General features: G+C 41.1%; 1 pseudogene across 1 annotated transcript; it reads left to right on the top strand.

Moving 5' to 3' along the window:
- Positions 1-544: 544 nt before the first annotated feature.
- On the top strand, positions 545-26,383 carry LOC143600094 (cytochrome P450 736A117-like; annotated as a pseudogene). Its single transcript, XR_013147417.1, has 5 exons — positions 545-587; positions 23,608-24,098; positions 24,266-24,543; positions 24,620-24,725; positions 25,751-26,383. The product of XR_013147417.1 is annotated as a cytochrome P450 736A117-like (transcript).
- Positions 26,384-26,919: the final 536 nt, after the last annotated feature.

The following is a 26,919-nucleotide window of genomic DNA, read 5'->3' as shown; positions in this document are numbered from 1 at the left end:
AGCAAGTTCGAGCGTCGAGTGATTTGGACAGCCCTACACCGATCCAAGTTAAGACTGGACAAATTATTAATTTTATCAAGTTTATTAATTTATCGACCTAGAGGTTTTACCGTGATGATGAATATATGGTTTTGTGTAGCAGCAAGTTTTGCATATAGTTTACGTGTTTATTATATCTATTTTAAAGAAACATGTAATGATTTTGATTATTAATGTTGAACTTTTAATGAAGATAACTAAATTTATATATATACATTTACGGGAGGATTTCTGCAATTGCTGTTGTACCCTGTGCTTGCATGGTTTGTACCTTGCTGTCCTCCTTTTTGTTTGCCAAGTGTACTTGGTTTGCTACGTGTGTGTGCTTATCTACCTATGCCTTTTTTGCTGCCAATACACATGTCTCTTTCATCAAAGCAAAACACTGTAACAGAGCTCCACAAAGAGTTGAAATCGGAAAGTGTTATTCAATCGCAAAGAAAGAGCTAGATCCAAACATGGGTCTGGATGCTTTGTCTCTTCATATATGCTTTCATCGGAATCTATGGAGGTGACTCCGGTGATCGAGTGCCTTTCCTCCGTCGAAGGTCTCAACACTGTGTAATCCAAACCTACAATCAGGTTAGCAACATTTTTTTTGTTGATTTACTGGCCCGTAAACGCAAAATTAAGGTGAAGAGGACATTTTGCCTATGAAAATGATGAGGATCTGGAGGAGGGGCTGTTAAGGGTAGATCAGTCAATGCCCAGCTTCAAGAGATTTCTTTAACCTACTTCAAATCATGTAGTTTACCTAACCAACCTTTTTAATTTCATGAATTGTTGGGTAATTGTTGATTTAAGTTTTTGGATTTTTGTTTGTGTTCACTTTTTCAGTGTCTTCTATAACATTCGTTAAACTATCAAGAATGTGCAAGATATGCCCCTTATGTTAACTTAACCCATGCTACAAGTGTCTTCTATAACATTCGTTAAATTTCGGATCCTAAAACCCGACCCATTTAAAATTTATTTGTTCAATCATTTATTTTATTTTATTTTATTTTATTTTATTTTATTTTAACTATCAAGAATGTGCAAGATATGCCCCTTATGTTAACTTAACCCACCTTGACACCTTAATCAAAATATAGGGACCAGAATGCAAAATTTTTCAAGATTTTCTTTCCTCTTTCCCTCTCACCCCGTCATCGCCGTATCCCCCCCCCCCCACACCTTGCTTGTTCCTCAACTTTCGGCTTCAATAATTAAAATTGATCTTGCCAAATCGTTCACTAACCAAAGTCGCACCCCACCGACGTTTTAATTGTAGAAATTATAATCAATGGACAACTAATTAACCAAATTCGATCCGCGACTGCACTAACCTTAAAACACTATATAAAGGCGTCTAAAATTCAATTAAATCTGCAAACACCTTCACCTCAACCTCACGACACAAAGCCCTAATTCAATTTCTTTATACGAAGTCATCAAGAGCCCGTTTTGATCTCGTGTTTGAGCCGTGAACCTAAGCCGTCGTTTCCCCTCGATTAGTCATCAATAAAGGTAATTTTTTGGTGCTTATAGTTCGCCCTTAACCCAATCACGTAAACCCTAAATCAATTTTATCAAGCATTGATCGAATAACCGATTTGGAAAATCTAGGGTTTATGGGTTTGGAGTTGAGCAACGCCTGCACTTATATTCATAAGGTTTCGTGTTTTGAACGAATTACACACCTGCCCTGATGGCAGGTGCGTAGCTGGTTAAACTAGGAACCGGCCTGAGCGTAGGTTCGAACCTCCCCAGGCCCGGTTTGTTTACTTCTTTTTATTTATTTTAGTTTTAGCCATTATAATTGCAATATAATATTAAAGGAACATTAGTTTAGTGAAACAAACCCTAAACCCACGTTTTTCCTTGCCGTGAAACCCTCTTTTCTTGAAATCTATAATTTATACATACATATGTGTGTGTATATATATGTTTACATAAAAATTCATTATATGTCATTAATAATAATAAATATGGTATTTATTTTCACACCTTCTAAACCGAACTAATTTGGAGGATCAAATAATATTTTCCGTTAATATATATACAATTATACTTTTCATTAAACTTGTGTATAGATATTATATATAATTAAATAATACGTATTTATTTTCACATCTTCTAAACCGATCTAATTTAGAGGATCAAATAATCTTTTCCGTTATATATACAATTATGCTTTTCATTAAACTTGTGTATAGATATTATATATAATCAATTAATAACGATTTCTGTCATTCTTTTTCAATATATATATATATATATATAATATTTGGGGATTATCAAAATAAGAATAATAATAGTAATAATAGCATTAAATGATAAATAACGATATATTAATGATTTCAAACCCTAAATGGACTACAAATCATTCAAACCGATTAGCATGAGAGTAAAAAAGCTTCTTTTTTTGTGATTAGATATATAAATACAAAATAATAATATAAATTTTTAACAATAAAAGTAATAATAATAATGATAAAAAGACTAATATTAAATATAAGTCATAAATAATCAATAAGATATTATAATCTTTAGATTTATTGTTAAACTAATAGTTCCCATTCTCAAATCACCATCAAATCGCAAATCCGTTAGAAGACTCATTATCTTCTTTCGTTTATTACCTAATATATTGTTAACAATCAGGCAATTTTTGTTGGCGTACCTCGAGGAGCGCAAACGTTATCATCTTAATTTTATCACCATATCAACATTTATTCCACCTATAAGGTAAGTAACTCACATCCCCTTTTTTTACTGTTTTATATTTTAAGGGCGTTATGCGTTAATCAATTTTTCACTACAATTCCACTATTTGCGTTATATGATATTGTTCAATTAGTTATACGTGCAAATGTGATTATGTGTTTAATTTATTTTTTGGTGGTGGTATCTCATCCTCATCCTCATTAGTAAGATCATACGCCGTCAGAGTAGCTCGCTATCCATGGGATTCGAGTGAAAAGACAACTTTTATATTATTGTTATATTGTTGTTATGCTAGTTGTAGAATTTCATATTATCGCAAGGAATTGTCATTTTTATATTATATGTATTCAAAAATCGTGATTACTTGCTCAACTTTATGTTGACAAACTATGTATTTTCCCGCATGACGCAGGTAGCTATATTAGATGAAGAATCAAGGGATTAAAGAGTAGTTGGACCTTAGGATGCATGAATTAAGGACTTATTTATTTCTTTTTATTTTATTGTAATGTTTACTTCCATGAGACAATGTTTGTGCTTTTGCGTACTTGAATAATATGAATTTAATAATTTAGATATTGACACATGGATTTACTTTAGTGTTTTTTGAGCTATAATACAATTATAAAGCGCCCCGGCATATTCCGTCGTAGGTTGGGGTGTGACATGTTCTATGGTTTGTTTGGGAGTTAGGCTGCTTTTCTCATAAGTTTTTTGTATGTTGAGTATAGAACCAACAAAGAAAAAGAGAATATAGTTATATACTTATATTAGAAACTGATGGTTTTGTTTGCTCCCATAGAAAGCGATGGAGTTGAATTTTACTGGTTGGATGATGCTATTAAATGTCAAATATATTAGTTCAGGTTGATGCTGATGAACCAGGTTAGGAGGATCATAATGAAAGCAGTAGCAAGACAAAGAAGGAAATAGATGAGTGGTATGCAAAGGGCTTCTTTGCATTCAATAAGTTGCATCAATTAAGTTGTATCAATTGGAATTGCATGTGATGATTTTATTAGTTTTATTTATGGTTGAACCAAAACATGAACACCTTTGTAATTTGAATCAGGTATTAATTACCTAAGTGCAAACAACGTATTAACGCGTCGCAACGCGCGCGGGTTTAGAAACTAGTGTTTATATAAGTAGAGGTGCATAAATTCAGTTTTGGGTTCAAACTCGGTTTAGATACCGGTATATAACAGAAAAAGAACTGGATAAGTTTGAAACTAGTTTAAAAACCGAATTCATTCATCTTAGCCGGTTTCAACAAAAGAGTTATCATATTGATTGCAAACAGTTGGTCTGGTTTGGTTCGGTTTGGCTTTAAACCAGTCTCTGGATCGCATTGGTTTCTTTTTAAAAAACCTTTTTCGAATAGCATTTCTAGTTGGCTAGTTGCCATACTGTAGTTTTAGTGGATACATGTTAGGGTATGTGTAGTGGCTGACAATTCCCTCACTTTTGGGGCGATTTTTGTTTGTAACACCCCCCCCCACCCCGGTGATAAGAGAGGCGACAGGGGGGATGTGTTTTTATCGCCTGGTTTATTGTTTCAATTATTATTATTTTAATCTTTTATGTGTAACATATATATACATATATATATATACCACTACACCCCTAAAACAAAAATTTTCTCTTTGCTGACTGGGCGCCACATGGCAAAATCGCCCACAATATGTAGCCCCCCACTACACAATTCAGTGGCGAATCTAGCGTAACTTTTTTTTAACCGTACATTAAGAAAAAAATTGTTTACCGGTTTCACGTTTAAGGGACCTGCCGCACATAGCGGAGCCCGGTAATGCGTTGTGCTCGTGCAGGTGTCTGCCCGGGCTCGGCTTCGTGTTACAAGCGTACCAGCGCCCGGTTAACCTATTTGCACTGACAGATCAAAACAAATTGGTTTATAATGGGTCGCATCAAAATAACCTAAACTTGTTTGCTTAATGATAATGTAAAATTATTCAAACTTATTAACTTACTAATACAATGATTTTATTGATATCTTTCGATCAAATCAAACACATATTGGTAATGAGTAGTTTTAAAATTTACTCAACAAAAATATTGATAAACATAATATATAATTAAATAAGAAAATAAAAGAGTCGTACATGTTTGAACTTGAAACTGGAATATTTAAACTTGGTGATGAATTGATGTCATCGTTTTCTTTCCTTTGACGTATAAAAAGGTTGTTAATAAGAGGTTGTTTACTCATCTTCAAAGTTCCCTAAACAAAATTTGAACCAAAAACCTAATATCAGTTTCAATTTACACATAAAACTAAAAGCTAAATCCTTAATTAATTCAAATTTAAACATAACCCAAAATACCTAATCAATTATAATTTAAACATAAACCCTAAATCCCAAATTAATTCCAATTTAAACATATCCTTAAATACCTAAATACAATAAATCTTACCGGAAATATGGAGAGACCGGAGATGGAGTGGCTGGTGGCGGAATGGCGGTAGGTGGCGGACTGGAGGTGGAGGTGTCGTGGTGGCGGTAGGTTACAGTGTCGTGAGGCTGAGCAGAGTACCAAATCTGAGGTCTGCTTCTTTTTTTTATTTTATTATTTGGGTTATTGAGTTTTTTGGTTTGGGCTTGGGCTTTTGTTGGGTTTAAGTATTAAATTGGTTGGCCTTAAAATACACAGGGGTAACGTTATTTTTTGTTCAGAGGTAACGAAACACAAAAACCAGCAAAAAAAATTACACTACCGGTAAAACGTTGAGGGGTAGCGGAGGCTACCCCTCCTCATAAGCGATATCCGCCACTGCTACACATAGCCTTATATATATATGGGAGATTTCAAATGAGAACCACTTTGAGTTTTAAGAACTCGAAAGAACTTAACGTAACAATTTTTTTTAATTTTTTTACGCATACGTAATATAAATATATGTAGGTTACATATACGTAAAAAAAATTACATAATTTTTTACGCACCGAGTCGACTGATTACATATGTGTAACGGACGTTTAATTGTGTAATCACTGTACATCTTTATTCTCTCTCGTACTTTAATTTTTTAATCATATTTAATCTCAATCACATAATCTAATCTATTCAATTAAATGTGTGGTCATGAATAGAGTTTTTAAGTTTTTAAAACTCAACAAGGTTCTCAAAATATCTCTCCCATATATATATATATATTGAAAAGAAATGCATTTTTTAGAATCTTTACCTTTTAGATAGGGACAGGATATAGAAATCCACCCAACCACTTGCAGTTACCCTTATTCCATGCATTTATAGTAAACTAGGTTAGTTACACGTGTAACACACGGATTGAAATAAATAAAATTATTTAAATAATAACACAATGTCAAATGCAACAAATTATGTTCAACAGACATAAAGATATATTATATGGTAAAAAAAATTACACATTACATAATATGAAAATAAAAAAATCGCTAGAAAATTCATAAATCCCTAAATATTTCCTTGTACGCAATATTTGTAACTTTACTTTCTATGTCAAAACTTAATAGTTTCATATTGTTTGTGCTTTTAACTCTAGATAATGTAACGCATAACTGACCACGAGTTAAAATAAATTGTCCCAAAACAAAGCAGCCATCTATAAAGACTGACTTCTTTTATTAATCTTCATTGCAAAACAAAAACAAAGTGAAAATTTCATTCTTTGACATTAATCATTTTATCCAAAGGCATAGATTTTTTCTTTTAAAGAATAACAGTGTGAGTTCTAGTATTACTTTCGGATATGATTTCTGCTTCTATAACATGGTTATCATATTGCATTTTCACATGCACTTTAGTTTCAGCATAGACCATTTAAGCAATATCACTTCAACATCATCTTTCAGGACTAACCTATGACTTGAGAACCTTAGATTTTGAGGTGATTTATGTTGGAAATAGTGGATCGGTTCGGTTAATTTAACGCAACCGACCGAGTTATGACCCGTGAGAGTTACACCTTGGACAACGAACTAAAATCCGTTTAAATTGTTTATCCGGTAAATGGCGAATCTAATTACGCGGAATTATTATTTATAATAGTTATAAATAATACAGTTTTTTACTAATTAAATAAACTGGTTCGGGCTTTAAACAAGAGTTGGAACGAGTTGGACTTCAAGGCCCGTTTATAGTTTTACAAGTATTATATATAATTATGATTTATAATCATAATTAGATAATAATAACCTAATACTTAAAAAGGGTTTGAAGATATATAAGAAAAGAAGGCAGGTCACGAAAATCAATCAATAGTGGCTTTTTCTTATTCTTGTTTCACACGGCAGCAAGCAAAAGAACACTAACGGGTCGCCGTTACTACGAGACGCCGGCCACTACCGTTGCTTGCCGCGCCGATTGTTTCACTGACTAGGTCCGCTCCTACCGCCGCACCTGCTCGCTTCCGCCGCTATTGTTACAGTCCGGTGCTGCCGCAAACCCGCCACCCGCTGTTCAGTTCATCGACTAGCACTCGTTGGTTGAACCTCGGTGTCTCAACCGGTTATTCATTAACCGAGGTATATATTTATCTCATCGGTAGTTATTAATATATTGTATATATTTTACTGTGCTCGTATAGCTTTGTAACCGGATCCTGTTGGGTCAGTTTCGGTGCTGATTATTCGTTTTATTCCGCTACGCATTTATTAATTACTTGTCCATCTGGCCTTGAAGTTACTTTAAATAACTGTTTGTTTGCACTTGGTTTGTCCAGAAACATTATTTCAGTTTCTTTACTATTTGAACAAGTATTTAAGTACGCTTTTAATGGGATTGCTATTTCTGCCTACTTGAATGATATATTTTATTTTGAGGCTAAACCTCGAAATGGTATTTATGATATTAATGTTCAAATAAACAATAATGTATATAATCTTTCTAAACGTATCAGATCTGGCATCAATGATACTTTTCTATGGCATTGCCGACTTGGCCACATAAGCAAGGCACGAGGTAAGAGACTCCAATCCAAAGGGATTCTTGAATCCACAGGACCGGACTCTTTTGATGACGGAGAATCTTGCTTCGCTGGCAAACTCGCCAAAGACTCCTTCACTCATAAGAATGAACGAGCAAAGGATCTGCTAGGAATCATACATACTGATGAATGCTGTCCTTTTAGAACCATGTCTAGAAATCATGAAAGATACTTCGTTTCTTTTATTGACGATTACAGTCGATATGCTTATGTGTATCTTATGAAACACAAGCATGAAACTTTTGAAAAGTTCAAAGAGTTTCAAAATGAAGTGGACAACCAACTCGGGAAAACTATTAAAGTGCTTCGATCAGATCGAGGTGGAGAGTATCTCAGCTCAGAATTCATAAATCATCTAAAAGAGCGTGGAATTGTTTCACAGCCCACTCCACCTGGCACAACCCCAACACAATGGCGTGAGCGAGAGGAGAAAATGAACCTTGCAAAACATGGTCCGATCAATGATGTGTAGAACTAACTTGCCTCACTCCTTTAGGAGCTTTGCCCTTATGACCGCCGCCCGCATTGTCAATCTGGCTCCAACTAAAAGGTAAGCAAAACCCCATATGAGATTTGGCATGGGCGTAAACCCAATTTGTCTTTCCTTAGAGTATGGGGATGTGATGCATATGTCACCAGCGATTCTAATGACAAGCTCGATCCTCGCGGCGTAAAAGTTTTTTTCGTCGGATACTCTAACCAAAGAGAATATTATTTCTTCCATCCTGATATAATTTGATTTCTATCAAAAGGAAGGGCCACTTTCTCAATAAGGAAATTCTCGATCGAGGAACTGGAAATAATATTGTCGATCTTGAAGAAATTCAAGAACCATAAACAACCGCTGAGGAAGTTGGAACGTCTGATCAACAAGTTGTTGCTGATACATCAGACATAAACACAAGCGTTCGTAGAAGTAATAGTACTCGCGTACCAAATTCTAAATACCTATGGCATCTAGATGGTCCCAAAGTCCTCTTAGTAGCTTAGTCAAGCGACGAACCTACTAATTACAAATTTGCTATCTTAGATCCGGAATCTGAGAAATGGCAAGATGCCATGAACGCCGAGATGCAATCTATGCGTGACAATCAAGTCTGCAACTTGGTTGAGCTACCCCCCGAATGTCGGGCAGTAGGGAGCAAGTGGATTTTCAAAACGAAAGCCAACATGCATGGAAATGTATACACCTGTAAAGCACTGTTAGTAGCGAAAAGCTTTACTCAAACTCAAAGTGTTGACTTTGGTGAAACCTTCTCGTCCATTGCGATGATCAAATTGATCAAGGTGTGCAAACTGAATAAGTCCATTTATGGACTCAAACAAGCATCTCGTAAATGGAATCTTTATTTTGATTAGAAAATCAAAGAGTTTGGTTTTGTCAGAATGAAGACGAGTCTTGTGTTTACAGAAAGGCTAGTGGGAGCACTATATCATTTCTCATCATGTATGTGGATGATATACTGATCATTTGGAAACAACATTCCTATGCTTAAGGAAGTTAAGCACTGGTTGGGATCTTGTTTCACAATGACAGATCTTGGTGAAGCTGCTTATATTCTTGGAATCAAGATCTATCGAGATAGGTCTAAGCGGCTTCTAGGGCTAGGTCAAAGTACATACATAGACAAGGTAATGACACGCTTCTCAATGGATAACTCCAAGAAAGGAGCCGTCCCCATGGCTAAAGGAACCGTGTTGAACAAATCGCAATCTCCGGTAACGGACATTGAAACTAAGCACATGCAAGCAATTCCATATGCTTCAGCGATTGGTTCTATCATGTATGCAATGTTATGTACTAGACCTGATGTCTCATATGCGATGAGCATGACTAGTCGTTTTCAGCTGAATCCTGGCATTGCCAACTGAACTGCTGTGAAGAACATTATAAGGTACCTGAAAAGGACCAAGGACATGTTCTTAGTGTTTTGAGGAGTGGAAGATGAGCTCACTATAAGGTGTTACACTGATGCTAGCTTCCAGACTGACCGAGATGATTCTCGCTCACAATCTGCTTGGATGAAGAAGTTCATAGCCCACCTCGATCTGGTTCCAAGTTTTCGGAAACCGATCGACGTAATTTGTGATAACACAGGAGCCATTGCTCAAGCTAAAGAGCTCAGATCTCATCACAGGGCCAAGCACATTCTAAGTAAGTTCCACTATATACGGGATATACTGGAACAACGAGACATCATAATAAGCAAAGTAGACACATATCAAAACCTAGCTGACTCGTTCACTAAACCGATGACTCAGGACAAGCATGATCATCACGGAGATGCTATCTGTCTTAGATTAGCTAGTAGTTTGTTTTGATTTAGTATTTGGATGTATGAACATTTTAACAGTTATATTTTTGAGTTCTCTTTTGATTTAATGATTAAATGCAAATGTTGAATAATATAACTGTGTCAGACTCGTGGGATCGACTCTGAATTAAGACTATTCTGACTTTGGACTCAAGGGGTTGACTTCCAAACTCACAGACCTCATTATGAATGACGTTGGATGTAACTCGCATCAAATCATCTTCATGGATCTTATTCATAAGATGTTTTGATACTGGTATACTCATTTAGTATCCTTAAACCTGAGAAATATATTAGAACTTTCATTTACTAAAGGTTACTCTTTGATCAGTGTCAACCGCTGTCGCGTAACTGCCAGCTATAAAGGCATTGGTTGGGAATGATCTGAAGTTCAGTGGGAGTTGTATGTAATCAAGATGGGATTCTGTACTCTTACATGATATGTAACAGTTAGACATCTTGGCGCCCTCGTTGATTCAAACTGGTAAAGTGTGATGTAACATCCCGAAATTTCTAAGTAATATTTAATATATTATTTTGTCGGGTGAAATAAACGAGTTAGTGGAACGATAATAATAATAGCAAAATATGAAGACTTAGTAGGATAATTAGATGGGTTTGGATATGGACCAAAAGGAAATATGGGCCTTCGGTCCATGGGCTTGAGGGAGTATAAATACCCCCTTAAACCCCAATCCTTTCCATTCCATCCATTTATCCATATCTCTACACACACCCAAAACACACACACCACATACACCGCCGGCGGCCGAGGAGAGGAACGAACAAGATCCGAGAGAGGGTGAGCGATTAGTTGTGATTAAACAAGTTAAACGAGATCCAAACAAGCTCAAAAAGGTATGATTCTTGATCTTTGAAGTTTAAAGATCCAAGCTTTATAGTGTATAAACGACCGAAAACGGTTGGGGAACGTAGTGGGTGATGTTGAACCATAACAAGGGTGTTAAAATCGCCAAAATGCTTGATAGAAACCAAACAGCGGCTGGACTGGGCAACTTCGCCGCGAACTGGGCAACTTCGCCGCGAAAGCGGTAACTTCGCCTTCAAAGCGATAACTTCGCCTGAGGCCAAGTTCGCCTAATTGATAACTTCGCTTACGGCCAAGTTCACCTAACTGGTAACTTCGCCTGAGGCCAAGTTCGCCTAACTGATAACTTCGCCTAAAGCTAAGTTCGCCTGATGACAACTTCGCCTAAAGCTAAGTTCGCCTGATGACAACTTCGCCTAAAGCTAAGTTCGCCTGATGACAACTTCGCCTAAAGCCAAGTTCGCCTAAGGTTTAACTTCGCCTAAAGTCAAGTTCGATTAGAAAATAGATTAAAAACGATAAGTAAAAGTAAGCTAATACTAGGCCACCAGATTAAATCAGGCGAGTATTGATACGTGTAACTTATACAGTCAGCCGAGCTCAGTTAAAGAAGGGATTTACAACTATCGGAGGAAGAAGCAGAGTTCAGGTGAGTTTCTAGCCCCATTCCTTGTTATGTTTTCGGGGCTGTGTGCATACTCGATGTGAAGTGTGAATACACTTACCTTAAGTGGTAAGTGTATGCTATAGATGTTATACGAGGTATATGTTTTATAATGCTTGTCGGTACGTGAACGATCTTCTGATATTGCACGTATCGCCAAGGATAGTAAATTCCAAGTGGTTGATAGCGTGTATGAATGTTACGATGTGACTTGTTCATTACGTAAATACTGAACTGATATGATGTGTGATATAGGCAGGTAGAGGTAGAGTGTGTTAGAAGTGGCAAGAGTCTAAGGGTGTTAGTGGCATAACGTGAGCGCGTGATAGGGAAAGCCTGTACGTGCCATCGTTATTACGTGGGTATGAATGCTATGATGTGACTTGCTTATTATGTAAATGATATGAAGCATGTTGTAGACAAGTAGAGGTAGAGCGTGTTAGAAGTGGCAAGAGTGTAGTAAGAGTGTTAGTGGCATGACGATAGTACGTGGTAGGGTAAGCCTATACGTGACTACGTCATTAAAGTGGCAAAGTGGCAAAGTGGCATAGCGTTATACGTTATTAAAGTGGCAAAGTGGCAAAGTGGCATAACGTTATACGTTATTAAAGTGGCAAAGTGGCATAACGTTTTACGTTATTAAAGTGGCAAAGTGGCATAACGTTTTACGTTATTAAAGTGGCAAAGTGGCATAACGTTTTACGTTATTAAAGTGGCAAAGTGGCATAACGTTATACGTTATTAAAGTGGCAAAGTGGCAAGGTGGTAGGTGTAAATAAGAGGCTAAGTGGTAAGGTAAGCAGGTTAGATGTGAAAGTGTGAATACACTTACCTTAAGTGGTAAGTGTATAGATGTTATACAAGTAGCTATTATGTAATGCTTGTCGGTACGTGAACGATCTTCGGATATTGCACGTATCGCCAAGGATAGTGATTGTCAAGTGGTTGTTAGTGTGTATGTATTCTATGATGTGACTTGCTTATTATGTAAATATTGTATTGATATAAAGTGTGCTGTAGACAAGTAGGGGTAGATTGTGATAGAAGTGGCAGAGTCTAGTAAGAGTGTTAGTGGCATGACGATAGTACGTGGTAGGGTAAGCCTATACGTGAATTCGTTATTAAAGTGGCAAAGTGGCATAAGGATATTCGTTATTAAAGTGGCATAAAGTGGCATAAGTGGCTAAGCTGTAGGGGTAATTAAGAGGCTAAGCTATAGGGGTAATTAAGTGGTTAAGCAGTGGCATGTTAGATTGTGGACTATGTGTCTTCGGATACGTATATATTGTATGTAGTGGTTGTATGATAAGTTGCTTGATTAACTAGAACTCACTCAGCGTAGCTGACTTTTAGTATGCACGCAGGTGAGTAGAATGAGACAGCTAGCTTGAGCGGGCACATGGTGGGCGAATAGGAGACTGGCATCTGAAGACTCAAGATGTTTTAATGTAATTGACGTTTATTTTGAAAGACAAGAATGTTTAATTAAGGCAAGTTTTGGATTGCTGTAACGTTTCATGAAAGTTTTTATATTCCGCGAAAGTTTTAATGAACTCTGATTTGTAAGAACTGTGTTTATGAGTAAATCCGACGCTAAAGTAGGGCTAGCGGGTTCGGGGCCTTACAAGTTGGTATCAGAGCATAAGTTCGAGAGATTTAAGCATCCTACGTGCTTAGACTCGAACAGAGAATGGGATTTAAAATGAGAAAGAAAGAAGATGCCAGTTCAAGATAGCCATGTGCCACTCAAGCAAGCTCAGTAAAGGTAAAGTGTATGGTAAATGGTGTATGTTAATGTTGGCTTATTTGCTAAATGAAGAATGAGTGCAGGTTAGGGATAGGATTAATTGATCTTAACGGATTATCTGTTTAAGAGTATAAACAAGCACAAGTGAAATCATGAAGGGAAGTATGTAGAACCTGAGGAGTAACGCAAATAGTTAATTACACTTGATCAACGTCATTAACTACTTACTTTACAAATCATGTGCTAAATAATTCCTAAAGTGATGACGTTTGTGTTTTCCCTTTTAGAATACTAATGGCTGGAGCTGGAGGAATTGTTGGAACTGGGGGTCGCACTGGACGTCGTGACAGGCCTCGTCTTGTCCGGCAACCCTCGGTAGAAGAAGCTTCCAACACTGGAGACGAAGGAGGCGCAGCTGGAGGAAACTCGAGCAACAACGAAGAGGTTCAACTTAGCCCTGCAGTTCAAGCAGCCATTGTTCAAGCTGTAGTTGCTGCTGTGAAGAACCTGAATCCCGAAAGATCTGCTGCAAGCCGCGAACGAACTGCTGAAGGGGCGGGTGGTGATGGTAGGAAGGATGGGGAAGGAGAAAGAGAGGCCTCGAGTGAGGATAAGTCTGTGAAGGTCGATGACAGGAAAAGAGGCCAAGATGGGTGCAACTATAAGTCCTTCAAAGGATGCGACCCGCCAAAGCTGACTGGGCTGGGAGACGCAATCGCTACTCTCCAGTGGATAACCACAATGGACAAGAAAATCCGAATTAGCGAATGCCGTCCCGACCAAGCAGTGGGTTATGCCACTCAGTCATTTGAAGATGAGGCCATGTACTGGTGGGAAACTGTGGAACAAAGGAAGACCCGAGAGGAGATTAAGGCCATGAGGTGGGATGACCTTAAGGAGTTAGTGATGAAAAGGTTCTGTGCTGATGCTGAGGTTGAGAGGGCCGAGATGAAATTTCTGAATCTGAAGGCGGACAAGATGACACATCGTGAGTACACCACTGAATTCAACCGCATGTCTAGGCTGGTTCCTGACATGGTGAACACCGAGGTGAAACGGATCAAGTGCTACGTTAGAGGACTTCCCCAGAAGGTCCGCATGTTAGTCAGGGCCAACAAACCTGTTACCTTTGAGTCTGCAGTCGAGTTGGCGGAGATGGTCTATGTTGATCTGGCGGCGAATAATGTGGAAGTGGAAGATGAGGAAGAAGGGAAAGGAACTAAAAGAGCTAGGGATGTCGTGGAGCGTGCAGGGAGAAAGACACAGAAGATGGCAGGAAAGGAAGCATGTAAGGTGTGCGGGAAGATGCACTTGGGGGAATGCAATGCTGGTCCAAATCAGTGCTACCGATGTGGGAGGAAGGGGCACATCTCCCGTGAATGCACCGAGGACCAGAAGTGTTACAAGTGTGGTAAGTCAGGTCACATAGCTAGGGAGTGTGGAAAAGCCGTGGCAGTGGGGGAAGGAAGAGGAGACGCGTGAAAGGATGGTCTATTAGCTGCTGAGGAGGTTGCAGGAGAATAAGTGGCATGTCACAGTTGTTTTATGTAAATAGTTAAAGAGTGTTTTATGTTATAGTTGAACCCATGTTTGTTTAGCAAGCTTGAATGATTTCCTTTTATGTTATGAAGTACTTGTGACTTCTTGTGATTTTGTATGAACGACCTATGAATTTATCTTGAATGCGTGTTGGTTATTATCTGATCTGGTTCTTGACTTTTATTAACCATCCTCGGTTTCTACCTGATTCCGATTCCTAAAAATACCGGACTTGAGCACCTGTACAAATGACTAAATTGGAGATCCTGAACCCGTGGTCTCCTTTTAGAACCCTGAGCCAACACCACTTCAACTCATGACCCAACATGTTTTCTTTTAGGTTCAGTCCACTTCATGAACTTAACGTTATAGTTATAGTGTGACAGTCCACATGTCCAATATTATCCAATATCCAAGCCAATCAATTTATTCATGGGTTAATTAAAGGAATTTTTTTTTGTGAATTATAATACCAGGCTGTTCACTCATATCAAGAGAATCTTCCTTCCTTCCATCAAGTAGCTCCCAATCGAACTTATGCAAAACGTCGGCCAACAAATTATCATTTGTCGCTATTCCAACAATTTATCCCAATCATACTCGAGCTACCCATTGCCTGGTACTCGCACCCATCCCCACCTCCCTAACAATTTTGTCATCATCAAATATTACACTCTATCTAATCCACAAGGTATCTTAACTTACATGTTTGGATGTTTGTTTGATCAAGTGGAATGGGGAAATAGATATTTATTCATCATCAGATATAACACTCTTAATTAATATTTTTTGGTTTCAAAACTTACAAGTCATCTATAAATTGATAACATTAAAATACCAAAAGCCATAGAAGATACCTAGAAATTAACGATGGTATCTGAAGAGGTAGGTCCCAGCAGAGCCCAGTTGGACCCGCAAGACTCACCTCAAAGAGGGACGTCTGCGCAGTTGAACCCGCAAGACTCACCTTCAAGAGGGACGTCTGCGCAAAGACTAAACTCGCAACTCACCTTGAAGAGACGTCTGCGCAAAAACCAACTAGATCCGCAGGACCCACCATGCTCAGAGACGTGACGTCCTTACGCGCAGTACGCAAGCTGTTCCCGCAGGAAAAGCCTCCCAATGGTCGACGTACTCCGCCTGTTCCCGCAGCAACGGATACTAGCCATCAGGGAAGGCTACCCGCGCAGCAAGGCTACACGCACAAGGCACTAACTCTTAAATAATTCAGCAATGTCACCTGAAGAAGGAGTGAGCAAGCCGGGAATACTCCCGCCCAAAGCCGGGAAAACTCCCGCCCAAATGAGCCAGTCCGTACGCTACTGGAGGATCTTTTGTACTGTACCTGCCAAGGTATGGACAAAAGATCTGACCAAAACTGCGACAGCTCACTGACAACAGTACGACGAGCAGCACGCTCTACTACTTAATGTCACTATCAGCCGCTGCCTACTCACCAACCTGTCGTAGCACGTGCATAGCCTGCAGTTGGTGGAAAAGGAATAGTACACAGCCGGCCTGGTCACTATCAGCCGCTGCCTACCCACCAACCACCAGCATGGCACGTGCGTAGCCCACAGTTGGTAGAACAGGAATACTATTCAGCCGGCTGTACCTGCTTGGAAACCTACCTTCGGCTATAAATACTCCAACACCTTGGAACCGTATCATATCTTATGATCTTATATCTTCATATATTATCTGATATCTGCTCTAGTCATTTCTCTTAATATACACTTATATTCAAGAGCAATCTAGTCTGATTCTCACGCCGGAGGGTGGTCACAAGGAGGTACCCCCCCTTCTCAGTGACAAGCTCACGGTGTCTGTTTTGCAGGTCATCAGAAGAATAACCATCTTGCCGGACCTAACCCTCGTGGGAAACATCTATTTAACCCCCAGATTATCCGTAATCTGCCCGGGGTCGATTAGTGTTTCTTCATTGGCGCCATCCGTGCATAAAAGCTAGAACTTATTCTTTTTCAGTTTTTTCAAACTTCTGGAAAGATGGTTAAGGTTACTCCGTTGCCAAGGCCAACGAGTGACCAAGAAACCCCGGTAACCACATCCCCAGCTACTGGGGGGAACACCGGCGAGTACACAATATTTACGAACACTACCCCGGTTACCCAAGCCGGGGCAAGTGCAGTAAATTTTACGAACACTAACTCGGTTACCCGAGCCGGGGCAAGTGCAGTAAACAATCCTTCACTGGGATTCACCAATGCCCAGTTGGAGAGAACAGACGAGGCTCCCCCGCCAAACACTCGATCAAGTTAAAGCGTGGGCCGAAGCACGTCAGAAGGAATTCCAAGCTGAGTTGGATGAACGCTTGCGTTCACTCCAACAGGCTGACGAATTCGGAAGCACTCAACAGCTCAACATGAGCAGTGAGTGCGAGTACTCGGACGATGATCGAGAGGAATCCGACACCGACGCAAACCCTCGCCATAGGGCAAAAGGGAAGCGTAAGGAAACGGACTTCCAACCGAGAAGGAATTTCGGAGACACCTTCAAACCAAGGAACGCGGGGGGAAACCCACGCGACTTCTCCAAAACCTTTAGACCAACTGCTGCAAATGCGGGAACATCCAAGTTTGCAAGGGAAATTGCGGAAGCAATCGCCTCGAGAAGTGCCAAACAGATGTCCAACATCGGCACTTATGATGGTATATCTGACCCAGACGATCATTTGAACAGATTCATAGCGGGGGCAACCGTCAGCAACTGGACGGAACCCACGTGGTGTTATATGTTCCAGATGACGCTGGTTGGAGCGGCTAGAGCGTGGTTTGACCGTCTACCGGTCCACCACATCTACGATTGGGCAGACTTCCAACAGAAGTTCAGCCAACACTTCAGTCAACAAAGAAAGTACACTGAAGAACAATGGACGATCCTCAACTGCATCCCAGAGGAAGATGAATCTTTGCTAGACTTCATCACTCGCTTCAACTCAAAGAAGCTGAGTCTGGGCGCTATTAGCGAAGATCTTGTTCGCGCTGTTTTCATCCAGGGCGCGAAAGATCCAGAGCTCATCCGCACCTTAAAAGGTAAAGACGGCATGCCATCCACATGGGATGCCATCATGACAGCAGCTAAACGCTTCGCGGAAACGGAAAAGCAACTGGGTAGAGATCTTCCCCAAAGCACAAACCTCTACACCCAGAAAACAAGAGAAAACAACGTCCTTACCGCCCGACTAAACAAAAAGAGGAAGCTAGGTATTTGGCAGTCAAGGGTAAACTTTGACACCTCATCCGGCTCGCACCCTCGGTTAGGCGGAAAGGACAACATGCAGTCGTCGAACCGGAACTCCAGATGGACGCCACTCACCAAAAGCGTCACCGACATATTCGCCACTGAGAGGCTCCCATGGCCAGAGGCTCCAATTATCCGACAGCGTCCAAACGCTGATCAAAGCAAATTCTGTGACTTCCACAGGACAAGAGGCCACACCACCAAGGAATGCTTAGACTTGAAGGACATCGTCGAAGCATTTGTCAGAGATGGGACGCTCACGCACCTCGTGGCGTAATGAACGCTGAGCAGGCTAATGCGTGTTGAACCCCAGTTGGGAAAAACACGAATGAAACTGCAGCTTCAATGTTGGAGACTACATACTGCGTAAACAACGAGATTCCGAACCAAGTGCATATCGGCTCGAAAGGCTCGATGACACTCCCATCCCAAGAACATGGAAGGGAGCTCAATTACACAGGCTGCATGTAGATCAATTCCAAACTTGTAAAGAAAAGGCCCAGAGCCACTTCTAATGGAAATGATTCTCCTTATCACATTGACGCTGATGATCTTACATTTATACTTATAAACTTTCCACACTGATATGCCGGTATTCACCGCATAAATAAGTGGAGACGTCGTTGCGTGTGGACGGCGGCAAAACCCGCATAAACACAAAAAACGGCAAACCTTCACGCAGGTCAGTTATAGGTGAAGTTTGGTCATCCCACTAAATGAAAGTGACGGTCCTACCCGCACAATCATGATAGAGGAAACTGAACACTAACCTATTGACAACCGCGCGTCGAACGGTTAACTTATTCAAAACACTGATATGCCGGTATTCACCGCAAAAATAAGTGGAGACGTCGTTGCGTGTGGACGGCGGCAAAACCCGCATAAACACAAAAAACGGCAAACCTTCACGCAGGTCAGTTATAGGTAAAGTTTGGTCATCCCACTAAATGAAAGTGACGGTCCTACCCGCACAATCATGATAGAGGAAACTGAACACTAACCTATTGACAACCGCGCGTTGAACGGTTAACTTATTCAAAACACTGTTATGTTGGTATTCACCGCATAAATAAGTGGAGACGTCGTTGCGTGTGGACGGCGGCAAAACCCGCATAAACACAAAAACGGCAAAAATTTCTAAGGAAAGGATGAGAAACACCTTCACGCAGGTCAGTTATGGGTAAAGTTTGGTCATCCCACTAAATGAAAGTGACGGTCCTACCCGCACAATCATGATAGAGGAAACTGAACGTTAACCTATTGACAACCGCGCGTCGAACGGTTAACTTATTCAAAACACTGATATGCCGGTTTTCACCGCATAAATAAGTGGGGAAGTAAGTCGTTGCGTGTGGACGGCGGCAAATCCCGCATAAACACAAAACGGCAAACCTTCACGCAGGTCAGTTATAGGTGAAGATTGGTCATCCCACTAAATGAAAGTGCCGGTCCTACCCGCACAATCATGATAGAGGAAACTGAACATTAACCTATTGACAACCGCGCGTCGAAAGGTTTAACTTATTCAAAACACTGATGCCGGTTTTCACCGCATAAATGTGAAAAGAAGTCGTTGCGTGTGGACGGCGGCAAAACCCGCATAAACACAAAACGGTAAACCTTCACGCAGGTCAGTTGTAGGTGAAGATTGGTCATCCCACTAAATGAAAGTGACGGTCCTACCCGCACAATCATGATAAGAGGAAACTGAACACTAACCTATTGACTACCGCGCGACGAACGGTTAACTTATTCAAAACACTTGGAAAATTGCTAAGTTAAACTAAAATATGCATGAGCAAGTCATATAACGTTTATAAAGCAAGTCATCCAGTGAAAGTGGCAGTCCTACCCGCACAAACATTTATATTTCATAAAAAATTAAAACATTACAAGAATGGCCGGGTATCTACCCGCCTACAGAAATATAAATCTATCCTAACGGTGGGAAGGGATCTCAAGGTTCAAACTTCAGGACCACTCCCTCCAAACCCACTTGTACCCGCACCATCAGTTGGCTGTGGCGGTTCAAGGAAAGTCTTGAGAATGGTTAGCCCATCATCAGCAGCAGCAATCTCGTTCACCTTCTCCACCACCGGATGCGGGAAGGCAGCATACTGGTTCACTGCTTGGTCATAAGCAGCTTCAGTATCCACATCATATAGAGGGAAGTTGGAAGGCGGGATGCCCTTCTCAACAAACCCTAGAACAAGCAGGAAGCCAGCCTTTTCCCCATCCTCATGAGAAGCGTTGAGGGCTTCGCTCATGGCATCGTTATAAGATGTATTCGTGAAGACTCGATGCACAACCTACAAGAAAAAATACAAGTATCAAAACCTTTTCTAAGCACAAAGAAAAGCGTAAAGATATTATGAAGCTACGCATACCTGCGACAACGCTTCTCGTAGAAGCCATTCCTTGGTAATCAGAGCTTCTTGGAGGGCAGCCTGAGCTAGGTCACGGGCGCATTCGGCTTCATTCTTGTTAAGGTTGGTAAGCAACACTTCCTTAGCAGCAGCCTCTTCAACGCCCTTCAGCTTACGCTCAGTATGGTCAAGCATACCCCTCTGATCCAAGATCTCTTGAAGCTTCTTGGCGTCTTCCATAGCCAAAGCATCATGAGCCTGCTGAAGCCTCTCTAGTTTGGCTTTAAGCTCCTCATTTTCGGCGCGCAGAGGTTCAGCAACGGCTTCAGCCTTGGTGGCCCTCTCGGTCGCGTTCCGCGCAGTTTCCTTAACCAACCGAAGCTGTTCGTTAACAGCATGGGTAGCCTTGGAACGGGCCTCGAGCCGGGCCTGCACTTCAACCTCGAGGGCCTTGAAGGCCTTTTCCTTCTCCGCAGCAATTGCGGAAAGTCTCCTGTTCTCCTCCCGGATAGCCCGCGCCTGAGCCACTTCTTGGATACGCGCAGCCTTTAACTTTTCGTTTTCACGACAAAGCAACTCGACGCGCGGCTGCATCCGGGCAAGGAGAATCCGAAGCTCATTTGTCAGCCTACCCTCCTGGTAGCTAGACATGTCTTCCCCCAACGCGCCACTTGGGGCCGCGTGACGCGCCCACTCGACGCAGTCCACAGCCGTCCGAAGGGTTGTTCCCCGGCGGATGTTCCACCGTGGAACATACACCTCATTCGAATCCGACACTGCAAAAACATAAAGCAGTTAGGAAAAGATGATAAAAATATAAAAAGGCCAAAATAACCCTACGCACCTGTAGGGTCGACAACAGGCCGGTAGCCGCCAAACCCATCACCCGAACCTAACGGATAACCATCCAAGAGGTCAGGCAGATGGGAAGGAGGTAGAGATTGGCTAGAAGCCCCGAACATACCCGCTAAACCGGCCGGGGACGAGGTAGTCGCCGGTGCCGGAGGCACGGTTGAAGCCGCCGCGGTAGAGACCATCGGAGGTGAACTCACTGGAGGTGAACTCACAACCGTGGCCGCCGCTGCGGAGGAGCCCGCGGAAACAATCACCGCCGGCTCAGTGAAGGATTCCGTGAAGATCGCACTGACGGCCGGCGGGGATGATGTTACAGTTGGAACAGTTGCCTCAACAGGATGAGCAACCGAACCAATACTGCAAACAGGCGTAGCCGCCTGGGTCATCGACTCGGGTAGGTTGACCAAACCTACCGTCATGGGTCCAGAACTGCTCCTCCCCGCATCACTTTGGAATGCAGTAGCATCCACGCCTGCATGAAGACAAGATATTAAAAACAATGGCGGAAAGAATTGCGGGTAAGATTAATTTACACTTACGAGTTTTCTTGAGCTTGAAGGTTCTGATAGGCGGGGACGAACCCGAGGGAGCCGGCCTCTTCACGCCGGTCACCGTCGTCGTACTGGGCGGATCGGAGGTGACATCTGTCTCAACCTCCGAGACAGTTGTCTCACCACCACCAGGGTTCCCCGCCGCCTCCTCACTTTCGGTCTCCGACTCAGACCGGTTCCCCTGATCGGCAGTGGAGGCAACCTCCGCCTTGCCCTTCACGCCGTCAGCTTTCTTCTTCCTCACGAAGAAAGGACCATCTGTGGATTCCTCATCAGATGACAAAATTAGAGGAATTCCAGCAGAGGTTTGAGCATGGAGAGGACGGGGGTTAAAGAAACCCTTACCTGGCCGCGTGGCGCTCAAAATCTCGTGGCCCGGCGGGTAGACCTCCACGAACCTATCCGCCGTTTGCTCCAAGATGGGCAACTCGTTCTCGTCGAGAGCACGAGTACCCAGCCGAGCGGGACCACCGCTCTCACGCGATTGCAGAAGCGACTGCAAATTGTTCCCCTCTGAAAATAAACAGAAAAGCAGTTAGAAGAAAAACCCTAAATCAGCAAAAAGATATGAAGCATACCGTAAGGGATAGAGTTCAAACCGTATTCGAGGACGATGGGAATCTGTGGCGCCTCTGCCCCAGCATCCTTCCATACCCGGCTCATCCCAAGCATCACCATCCCAGACTCCGCAAAGCGGTAAACTGGAGTCTGGATCTGGGAGATCTTGGCGAACCATTCCGCCTCTTGGTAATTGGAGGCGTGAAGGCTAGGGAGCGCCCTCCCGTTCTTAAACGTCATCGCAATGGGGACGACGCGAGCGGAGACATAGAAAAACCAACTGGATCTGCAGGACCCACCATGCTCAGAGACGTGACGTCCTTACGCGCAGTACGCAAGCTGTTCCCGCAGGAAAAGCCTCCCAATGGTCGACGTACTCCGCCTGTTCCCGCAGCAACGGATACTAGCCATCAGGGAAGGCTACCCGCGCAGCAAGGCTACACGCACAAGGCACTAACTCTTAAATAATTCAGCAATGTCACCTGAAGAAGGAGTGAGCAAGCCGGGAATACTCCCGCCCAAAGCCGAGAAAACTCCCGCCCAAATGAGCCAGTCCGTACGCTACTGGAGGATCTTTTGTACTGTACCTGCCAAGGTATGGATAAAAGATCTGACCAAAGCTGCGACAGCTCACTGACAACAGTACGACGAGCAGCACGCTCTACTACTTAATGTCACTATCAGCCGCTGCCTACTCACCAACCTGTCGTAGCACGTGCATAGCCTTCAGTTGGTGGAAAAGGAATAGTACACAGCCGGCCTGGTCACTATCAGCCGCTGCCTACCCACCAACCACCAGCATGGCACGTGCGTAGCCCACAGTTGGTAGAACAGGAATACTATTCAGCCGGCTGTACCTGCTTGGAAACCTACATTCGGCTATAAATACTCCAACACCTTGGAACGGTATCATATCTTATGATCTTATATCTTCATATATTATCTGATATCTGCTCTAGTCATTTCTCTTAATATACACTTATATTCAAGAGCAATCTAGTCTGATTCTCACGCCGGAGGGTGGTCACAAGGAGGTACCCCCCTTCTCATTGACGAGCTCACGGTGTCTGTTTTGCAGGTCATCAGAAGAATAACCATCTTGCCGGACCTAACCCTCGTGGGAAACATCTATTTAACCCCCAGATTATCCGTAATCTGCCCGGGGTCGATTAGTGTTTCTTCAGTATCATTGGTCTACATTCTAGCCTTGTTAGTCCTATTATTTTTTCTCTTCAAATTACTCTACTTCACTAAACCATCTTCCACCAACAAAAACCTACCACCTTCACCACCCAAACTGCCAGTGATCGGCAATCTCCACCAGATTGGCCCACTCATCCACCGATCCCTCCATTCATTGTCCCAAACCCTAGGCAGTCCACTTATGCTCATCCACCTCGGCGCCGTCCCAACACTAGTCGTCTCATCAGCCAATGCAGCCCGTGAAATAATGAAAACCAATGATCTCATATTTGCCACTAGACCCGACTCAAAATTGTCTCGAAGACTCCTTTACGACTTAAAATAAGTCTCGATGGCACCTTATGGTGAATTCTGGCGGCAAGCTAAGAGCATTATGGTTCTCCATTTACTAAGCAACAAAAAGATCGAAGGTCATTGCAAGATTAGAGAAGAAGAGATCGCCATTGTTGTTGACAGAATAAAAAAATCACAGGTAAAAGTGGGATATTTCTTTATTATTAATCAACTGTATATAAGGATACAATGAAAAGATAATTAATGAGAATTAATATTATCGAGGAAGCCTACTAAATCATGCATTTTAATTGTAATAGATATAATTACAATAAGCGGTAAATAATATATTGTATGTGATTATAGGTGGTAGATTTGAGTGATTTGTTCGTGAGGTTTGCCAATGATGTGGTGTGTAGGATGACGTTTGGGAAGAAGTATAGCGACGGGGAAAGTGGGAGGAAGTTTAGGAAGATGTTGGACGAGTTTTTTGAGGTACTAGGTGGTTTTAATTTCGAGGATCTTGTTCCTTGGCTTGCATGGATGGATCGGTTAAGAGGGTTTAGTGGTAAAGTCGAGAGGGTTGCAAGAGAGATGGACGAGTTCTTGGATGGTGTGGTGGAGGAGCGGCTGAGGGATCATTCTATTCAACGATGAATGGCGACAATGGTAGAGAAGAGTTCATTGATATGTTGATAAAGATCCAAAAAGAAGATAAGATAGGGGTGGTTGTAGAGAAGAGTTCATTGATATGTTGATAAAGATCCAAAAAGAAGATAAGATAGGGGTGGTTGTTGACACACTTGCCATTAAAGGACTCCTCTTGGTAACTGATTTTCCATTTAAAGTTATATATGCATTGATAGAGCACAAAGTCAGAGTGAATTATTAAAACAAAGTTTGATCCTGGTTATCTATATTTCTAAATAATAACATAGGGGTTCTTAAATGATAAAAACTCTCCATAGGCTTTTCAAACCAACCTTAGATTCTTATGCGTCTTTGTCAGCCATTAGAGCCTGATTGAATTAGGGTGGTACCACATTAGATGAGGTGGTGTTGCCATGCAGTACGAGGTGACACATCGTTCTCCATATTTTCACTACCTGCACATCAGCTTTCTCGATTTCTTTTTATTTCATTTCTAAACAATCTTTTAACCATGGAAGACTTCTTTTTTTTTTTCATCCCATCCGTTAACCATTTATTAATAATACATATAATATAAATGAAAGTGATAAAAAAAATATATGAATGATAAGAACAAATAAGATAGCCTACATATTTTTGAAGATTAATAAATCAAATGTTTTAGTCATTTTTTACAAGAATAGCAATAACCGAACCTCTGTATTTTAAGTTTATAATACTATATTGTGGTTTTAAAAATTGTACAATCATATTATTTATATTATATATTTTTTAATAAAAAGTACATTTAACAAACAGATAAAAAAATAGTTCTCGTATATAATCAACCCCACCGTTCAAACTTCAAATTAAACATGACAAAAGGTCATCGCACAACTTTCTCATTCTGTTCGGCATAACGGCATCGTGGACGAGACACACACCTGATTCAGGATCTTTTCCAACGTTCTCGCAGGGTTGGGATGTTACCACGCCAGTATTGTGATGCCATCTCAACTCCTCACCCATTTAAAAAATATAAATTAATGTTTATATTTTTGCCTTATGATTTTATTTGTGCTAAAATAGCTTTAACACCATCAATAAGACAAATTAAGTCAAATACTTGTTATTGTAGGTAGGGGTAAATTAAGTCAAATGCGAGGTTCTAAAATATATTTAGCTGTTAGCACCACCAATAATTAATACTTGTTATTGTAGGATGCTTATATCGCAGGAACAGATACAACTGCGATAGTATCAGAGTGGGCATTTACTGAACTTCTAAAACATCCTAGGGCTTTAAAGAAAGCACAAGATGAAGTAAGGATGGTTCTTAAGAATAAGCAACAAATAAACCAAAAAGACATAGATAACATGGCGTACTTGAAAGCTGTCTTCAAAGAAACTCTTCGTCTTCATCCACCCGTCCCAACTCTACTTCCTCGAGTAGCGAGGCAAGATGTCAAAGTCATGGGATTTGATGTTAGCAAAGGAACTAGGGTTTTTATTAATGCATGGGCCATTTCAAGAGACCCAAAAATGTGGGATGACTCAAATAAATTTTGGCCTGAGAGGTTTTTAGATTGCAATATTGACTTTAAAGGGCATGATTTTGATCTGATTCCATTTGGTGCCGGAAGGAGAGGATGTCCGGGGATGGCTTTTGGAATGGCGACAAATGAGAATTTGTTGGCTAACCTTTTGCACAAATTTGATTGGGAGCTACCTGATGGAGGAAATGGAGAATCTCTTGATATGAGTGAACAACCTGGCATTACAATTCGCAAAAAGATTCCTCTTTTGGCGGTTGCGACACCAGTTTCTTTTTAACTCTTATATGCGCCTAATTAATCGGTGTTTAAAGTGGATTTTGAAAGACATCTAATTGTGTAAAAGGGATTTTCAGTGCAAATTTATCACTCTTGATGCTTGCAACAAAATTTTTTATTAATATTTATCCTTATATGTTGATGGCCTAATGTTTTTGTAATACTATTTTGGGGATGAAGAATGGTCATAGTCTCATAGACAAATGTTACCTTAAAAATAATGTTACAAATATCACGTTTGAATTCTAAATTTGTTCTCGTGATGTATCCAAATTGTGTGGTCAAAGTTAAAAAGTGCAGGGATGTCTGTGTATTATTAGTAATAATAAATATTTGGATTTTGATCAATTACACATGCAAAATTATTCAATTATTCAAGAGAACAATGAAGGTGTAACACCTCAAAAGGTTCCGGATCAACATAAGGACCTGGACCAACATCACAAATCGGATAGCCATAATGCCATGACTCTCCTAACCATACCACATAATGATCGGCAAAATTCTCCAACTAGAATTATGTTTCAAGTCCCTTTCGAGACATGGTGTAACAAACCC

This window comes from Bidens hawaiensis, unplaced genomic scaffold, assembly GCF_021521415.1.
Source record: "Bidens hawaiensis isolate Kalapana, Puna unplaced genomic scaffold, B.hawaiensis_p1.1 tig00000237_1, whole genome shotgun sequence".
Lineage (NCBI taxonomy): Eukaryota > Viridiplantae > Streptophyta > Magnoliopsida > Asterales > Asteraceae > Bidens > Bidens hawaiensis.
The sequence above is the reverse complement of the archived record's forward strand: the minus strand, read 5'-3'. Positions and strand labels throughout refer to the sequence as shown.